Source organism: Seriola lalandi, unplaced genomic scaffold (assembly GCF_002814215.2).
Source record: "Seriola lalandi dorsalis isolate HSWRI2012SDOR001 ecotype SW California unplaced genomic scaffold, Sedor1 jcf7180002054973, whole genome shotgun sequence".
Taxonomy (NCBI): Eukaryota; Metazoa; Chordata; class Actinopteri; order Carangiformes; family Carangidae; genus Seriola; species Seriola lalandi.
The window spans coordinates 1,898,098-1,904,584 of record NW_019525523.1 but is presented as its reverse complement, the minus strand read 5'-3'; the positions used below and the strand labels follow the sequence as shown (position 1 = coordinate 1,904,584).

Here is a 6,487-nt window from a genome sequence, read left to right as displayed (position 1 = left end):
CAGTTGAAGACGAAGATCTCTGCGCCATGACCTTTACTTTCGCCCCTAAAGCACCAAAATCTAATCTGTTTGTCCTTGAATCCAGGTGAATGTTTGCACCAAATTTGAAGAAATTCCCTCAAGGTGCTGCAGATAAATCTTGTTCACAGGGCAAAAACCACGTTTTGTGACGTCACTGTGACCTAACCAGTTCATCCTTTAGTCCTAATGAATGTTTCTGCCATCCTATCAAGGTGTTATTGAGATATTGTATTTACAAGAATGGGACAGACGTAGGTACGGACCGACAGAGAGACGGATGGACAACCAGAAAATATAATGCCTCTAGCCCTGACTGTAACCATCATGGAGGCACAACAAACAAGGAATACACAGAGAGAACAAAGGAACAGATGGAAAGACAAGCAGGAACAGGAAAGCAAAGAAATTTGTCTTTTGTTCTACACATTGTTGGGGTGCAGCAGTACCACAGCATAGACTAAGCACTAACAACCACTGTTAAACACCACTGAGTGTTTAACAAGGGTCAGTCAGTCACAACTAAAGAACTAAAGAAGCCTTTTGGTTGAGAGGCAAATGTCTTTACAAGAAGCGCAGCACAAAGGATTTCAAGGAAATCACATGATAATGACTCATCATTGCGAAGTTCTTCTGGATGATGGGTGTGTCTATTTGACAGGTTGACAAGTAACAGATACAATGGCACTTTTGGAATGTGAATAAAAGAGAAACTAAAAGACCTAACAAACAATCAAAGAACACAGTAATCAGAGAGAATTTATGAAGAAAAGTAACAGCCACATACAGTGTAACACGATTACCAAGTCTACTTTTTAATCTACAACCAGGTAATATTTGTTATCAATTCGCAATCCACAGAAAGCATTTAGATTCCTCATTAGCTATTGAGCAATTCAAAATTTGTTTGCCCCACCCTTCACAACCAGCATTCTAGCCTGAAAACGTAACAAAACTTGGCATGGAGACAACAGATTGTCCAAAATGATTGGCCAATGGAGCAATATATATAGAGTGCACACTAACCCTACCAGCCAAAAAATTATGTTTTTTAAAGATTCAAGAAGGTTCAAAACTCAAAGGAAAAGAAGGACAAGAACTAGAATTAAAAAACGACTTGCCCAAGCAGGGGTAGGCATCAACAGAATAAAAATGTTATCAGCCGGTAAGATTTTTTACAAAATATCACGAAAACATCTTCTTCCACAGTTCTGTAGAAAACTATCTTTGCCTACCCCTGCTGGGGAGGGTCACTGCCGCACGCCAGAACCGGTAAGTCATGACAATTTGGAACTACTTCTCTACTTGTTTTTCAAAACGTATGTTTTGTATTTAGCCTTGCATTAATGTGTGAAACTGTTAAATCCTGGTATGATAAGCATCAAGCGAAGTTTAAAAGTAGAATTTCTACCTTGCGGTTATATGCCTCCGCCAACCAGCCAAGTTGCAGGAAATATGGTCACTATCTCCCCTTCCTCAGTTACATCAGTGAATAATGTGAAGAGGTGTTTTTGCAGAATATCATGATGTCATAGTGAAGTTGACCTTTGACCATTTGGATATAAAATGTTGTCGGTTCTATCCTTAATGACATTTGAGTTAAATTGTGTCAGAAATTAGTGTATGACAAAACATGTTTTGTGAGGTCATAGTACTTTTGACCTTTGAGCTTTGACTATCAAAATCTAGTCAGTTCATTCTTGAGTCCACATTGATATTTGTGACAAATTTGAAGATATTCCCTCAAGGCGTTATTGAGATATCGCGTTCACAAAGCCAAAATGTTGACCTTTGACCTTTGACCACCAAAATCAAATCAGTTCAGGGACCTCACAAAACACGGTTTTGGCCTTGTGATATCTCAGTAACGCCTGGAGGTAATAGCACAAACTGACACTGAGATACTGAGTCATTATATTAATATTTGAATAATTTTATGAGATGATTATAAACCAAATTATGAGATCTTTAACGATGTACAACACTTTAGGCTTCTTCTAACCACATAATTTAGACTCAGTTCATATGTGCACTACATGATTATATGATTTTTTGTGATTTTTTTTCTCACAAAGCCGGACAGAGGAAGACAACATGATTCGAAAAAACTTGATAGAGGAGAGATGTCATCAACAAATAACAAGTTGCTATGGGATCTATCGCCTGAAATGTATGGTACAAGAAATTAAATGCCGTTTTTATTCCATCTAGTTAAGACTTAATTCAAGCTATTACTAACATGTACTGTAAAATATGATATTTATATAAACATGCCAGCACAACTTAATGTTTGACAACTTATTGTTCTTGTCATGTTCTTCAGATTTAAAGAAGTGTTCCGTGATGCCTGCCTCAACAATGGACGGAGACTGACAATGTAAGTATTAAACCGAAAATCTGAAACATTTGGATGATACAACACACACATAGACATGTAGTGTCTAAATTTTTTCTTCTTCGTTTCGAGTGAGATATATTGAATAGAGAAGATGTTACAGTTTCATGAGGGACACACGGTGCCCTAAATTACCCCCAACACAAAGCGCAATGCCAGCGTCTTTGCTAGTTTCAGACCGATGCAGTTGTTATTTTCCTGTACTGTGCCCACATTGGTTAAATAGCAAATACACTTGTTGTGTTGATCTTAAAGTGAGGTGTGGTCAGGTGCATTGTTGGAGCATTGCGATCTTGAGGCAGCGGAAAAGCGATTGCGCGATTGACCAACAAAAACCTGAACATACCCTATATGTTTTCGCTATCTGTCTTAACTAAACCTAACATTGTCCGTCCCGGATAAGCTGCACTACGAAGCTAATATCAACTGGCTCAGTTAACCCTGGGTTTTAGTATCCGGCTATGAACACGTTCATGTGAAAGAGTTTTTAATTATGAGCAACATCATCAAAACCATGACTAGAATAAAAAAGACTAGACACTAGAACCAATTTCCATTTATTAAAATCGGGCTAAGGATATATTGTAAATAAGTGCATAAATTATCATTAACAGTATTTTCGCTCTTTTCCCTGATGATGAACAAACTGTTATGAACATGTGATGCAGATAAAAATGGTTAAGTAAATGTTACACTGTTTCTGTATTTGTAATGTTTAGATTTTTATCTGTAGTCTTCCTCCACTAAAAATGTGTTTGGCTTATTGTTAATTCAGTTGCAGGAGACATCTCAAATCCATTAGTTTGGGCACTCCATGGGTGCTTTCCCTTTTCATACAAAACTCCATCTTTGTGTTCCTATCCTTCTGCCATATCGCAGGATGGCAGGAGGATAGGAACACAAAGATTTTAGAAAGAAAACAAAAAGAGGTCATTTGTGAGACCTTTAGGAAGGCCTGCAATAAATACAGGAAAGATTAAAGCAACCAACAGCTACTTCAATGTACATGTGGGTATTTAAAACAGATTTGGAAAAAAGTTCATCCATCCTTGAATCTTTTTTTCTCTTTCAGGGGGAGACGGAAGATCTACGCGAGAAAACGTTTTTTCAATTGGTTGAAGAAATTGAAGTTATGGCCTGAATTTTTGATCATATTCAAAAAAGTTTGGGATTTTATAGTGAAGATAGTTAATATTCCGAATTCTGTGGCTGATCCCAATACTGAACATTTGGTAAATATGTCCCCATTGAACGGAGATTTGATAAAACAAAAGTTGAATTGCGATGAAGTTGAACTTCAAAATGAATTAGAGGAACAGCCTTTCAAGATAGAACATATGGCAATTGAAAAACATCTCATTCAAGAACAAGACCAAATAAGCCAGTTTGCATTTGCTATTGTCCATATGAAAGATGATATCAAAATCTTTAACGTTGTGAAACCAGACCACAAAAACAACACAGGACTGAAATATACAAAACACACCGAGGAACTTCTAATTGATCAAATTGAGGTTTTTCTTCATCGAAAAAAAAAAAAAAAATCTATATTAAAATAGTAAAGAATATTGTTATCTTCTCTTACAACAGTCCATGTCTAAAGAGGTTCGACAAAAGGGAGTGCTGCATGCTCAAACTTCTGGGCAAAGCGTATGACTGGAAACAATATGGCATTTCTACTACTGTGGTATTTGCAAAGTACTGGGCAAGTCTCAAGTATGGAATAATCAAGATCAATGGTTCAGTAGATCAATCCAATACTATTATTAATATAAATAAAATCAATAATGTCCCCTTTAAATTAAAGACTAAAATTACTAAAATATATTTTAGTAAATATTTTGAAGGTCAATATAAAGATGATGTTTTCTCCATAATCGCAGATGCTGAAGTAAAAGACCAAAAAACATTACAGGATGTAATTAAATCTAGTCTCAATCACCTGCAGACTGAGGCAGAAAAATCGTCACGTACATATGATGAACATCTACAGCATTTAAAAAAAGAAATTGCAACTCTAATGTTTCCAATGAAACACCAGGATAACATTCGGAAAAAGTTGTTGGAAAGATGGACTAGAGTGGTAAACTACAATGCAATGGTGCTTATACACAAACGAAAAACTGCAGAATTAAATATAAAATATTTTCTAAGTTTTCAAGAGTTGTTGGGGTCCAGTAGCCCATTACACCTTAAGCATATGTTTCTGAAGTAAAAAGATCTACTCAGTAAGTGCCACCTTTAAGACACTACACCACCACCAGTATGTCTTTCTTCATATCAATTTTTCTGGATCTGTGTTGTCTCATCTGTCCGGCAATAAAAATAATTACCTAAAGGCTCTGTGTGCTTTCTTTGCTGATCATAAAGAAAGTCTGCTTGTGGTTAAATCATCAAAGCGTGTGTTGTTCAAGTGTGAACATAAACAAGAGAAAGGCTTGGTAGTGCAACTGCAGCAAGAGTAAAATCCACCAATGAACTAAACCAAGAGCCTCCTGAGCTCAACTACACAACAGGAAATGACACAGTTCATTTCCTTTATAAGTAGCTTTATTTCTGATACATGACCATGTTAGATACCATTGTCCCAGCACACATACTGTTATCCTTTCTGACATGGAGCTTTGAGAATTGGCACAAACAATATACAAATGAACATCCCTGTATACAATACTGATTTTAAACAGAAAAATAATCAACAATAAATATCCAAAATTGACACAAGATAAAAATGCAGAGTTGTAACTTGATGAGACACAATGTCTTCTAATTATTACGTCTCCTTTTAATTCAGTGCAAACATTAAATCAAGAACTTTTGGCCCTAAAATAGTTTATAACCAGTCTGAGTAGAGAACAAAGCAGGATGTGAACGTAGAGATTTAGATTCAGTCTGGAGACTCCTTACTTTGTGATGTACAAGAGTTAAAATGTCTTAATGTGAAGAGACAGAAAGTAAACATGTTAATTAAAATATACAAAAATCAATTCTAACACCAGAAGTCTACGGGTTTCCTCTGGTCTCAGAACATATGATTTGTAAAGTCTAAGAATTAAAAAAAATAGCACACAAAGGATTAATAAATTAAATGGATGTCAGCCCAGAGAAAGAATAAGGCAAGCAAGCTCATACTGTATATACAGTTAAGTTCACTATTTACATTGTGTTTACATATTGTTTAGTAACTTTGCCAACAGTTGGTGGGGTTTGTCTCCCCCTACTGGTTCATACAAGTGTCACACTGCAGACAGCAGTAATGAGTGCAGCAGTAGTCTCATGCTTTTAATTCCCCTATTACAGAGCACTCAGAAGAAACCATGCCCAATGTAGAGACATCACCTGACCTCATTCGTCATCATCATGATACAGACACAGCCAGGAAACCAATCATAATATGTCACTCCATTCATTGGTTCGTATTTCAACACACACGTTTACTTATTTTGATTTTAAGAAAAAAGGAAGGAAGTTTGTGTTTGGGGGGGCACCCCGAGAGTTGGGAGGTTCCTGAGCCCTGCAAGTACACACAACACAACCACATAATGAACGGCCCTTCAAGTATAACATAGGCAACGAAGAAAGTGGTGACTGGGAGTCGACTTCAATGACTTTTGAAGTTATTAATAACTTTTGAATTTATTGAGGGGGTTGAACAAGGGTTTTCTGATGGATGGGTCTCTGAATGGAGAAGAGGTTTTTGGTGGGTTGAGCAGATGAGTGGGGTCTTTGATGAGTGGACATCAATAGATGATGGACGGTCAAGAGGATTATTTTCCATACCAATTTTTAAAATTTATTTTATATCTACATTGCTGGTAGGGAGATTGTTGAAACAGTTGAAAACATCACTCTTTTTTTGGATTACAATTTTACACATTTCTCTATAATGAGTTCCTTTACTGTTCACACAGTTTTCTTTACCAGCCTGCAGCTCAGAACAACAGTTAATCTCACATCACAAACCCACTGATGAAAAAATACACTTCATACATACGTATGTCAGGATCAAGTCTGATACCAGCACACTGACAACATTTGTCTCCCAACTAGACTCTAAATTTCAAAACACACTGA

The 6,487-nt window shown here is 36.5% G+C and overlaps 1 long non-coding RNA gene across 2 annotated transcripts; it reads left to right on the top strand.

Annotated features, from left to right (window-relative positions):
* The first annotated feature begins 1,070 nt into the window (after window positions 1-1,070).
* On the top strand, window positions 1,071-4,751 carry LOC111646618 (uncharacterized). Of its 2 annotated transcripts, none has more exons than XR_002759968.2 (4): window positions 1,071-1,290; window positions 2,094-2,188; window positions 2,342-2,395; window positions 3,486-4,751. It is a non-coding gene; the product is annotated as an uncharacterized LOC111646618 (long non-coding RNA). The 2 variants fall into 2 exon arrangements; XR_002759969.2 differs by having other exon boundaries at window positions 2,094-2,193.
* Window positions 4,752-6,487: the final 1,736 nt, after the last annotated feature.